General features: G+C 31.8%; 1 non-coding gene across 1 annotated transcript; it reads right to left on the bottom strand.

Moving 5' to 3' along the window:
* Positions 1-238: 238 nt before the first annotated feature.
* LOC112494271 lies at positions 239-357 on the bottom strand. The gene has a single exon (XR_003059525.1). It is a non-coding gene; the product is annotated as a 5S ribosomal RNA (ribosomal RNA).
* Positions 358-933: the final 576 nt, after the last annotated feature.

Genomic DNA, 933 nt, shown 5'->3' with positions numbered 1-933 from the left:
AATAACATGAAATATTTCAGTTACAGATTAAAATGAACATTGGTGAGAAGAAATTATACCACTCAAAAGTCCATAGAATAAAAACAAAAGGAATAGTGATATGAAAAAGTCCATATGGACTATCAAGGAATGTGCTAGAAGCTGAAGCACGGCTATTTAAAGTTGTATAACAAATAAAAATATTCAAATTTTAGGTGATTCAATTACTTGTAAGGCATAAATAAAAAATGGAAAAAAGAGACAAGGACACGCGGTGTTCCCAAGCGGTCACCCATCCAAGTACTGACCGCGCCCAATGTTGCTTAACTTCAGTGATCGGACGAGAACTGGTGTATTCAACGTGGTATGGACCTTGCCTGTAAATTTAGAAAAACAAATTGCATTTCATTGTATGCAGAATCACAAATAACTATATTCTTTAGTATTATGGTTGTTGATCATTAGTAACCAGGAAAAAAAGAAGACTCTGCGTACTGTTACACCGTTCCAACTTGTGATTTTGATAACGATTACATTGTTATTGTTCTTTTGCTAATAGAAATCTTCCATGAAAATTCAATATAACACAGATATTTCAATGTTTTATTTAAATAATTAATTTTATATCACCTTACATCGTTACTATTAGTATTAGTATCTGCATACCTTTCATCATGCTTGCATTAATTACTTTTATATTCTGTTCTTCGCGTTCTGTTTTTGACTCCTCGTATCTGGATATCTTCATGAAGTCTTGACAACGTAAGTTTTCTTTTTCTCGTTCTTTCAAGTGAATGTCTGAAATTTTATTTTTTGTCCATTTTCCTATAAGCCTGAGACAATCATCTCGATTACTTACATGTACCTCTATGTTTCCTTCCTGATATTTTCTATAAAAATTTTCCTTGACAACGTTCTTTAGTACATTTAGAAAAGTTGCATGCTTCTCTATTT

The sequence above is a fragment of the Cephus cinctus genome, unplaced genomic scaffold, assembly GCF_000341935.2.
Source record: "Cephus cinctus unplaced genomic scaffold, Ccin1 Ccin1_scaffold0356, whole genome shotgun sequence".
NCBI classification, from domain to species: Eukaryota; Metazoa; Arthropoda; class Insecta; order Hymenoptera; family Cephidae; genus Cephus; species Cephus cinctus.
This window is presented reverse-complemented; position numbering and strand designations above follow the sequence as displayed.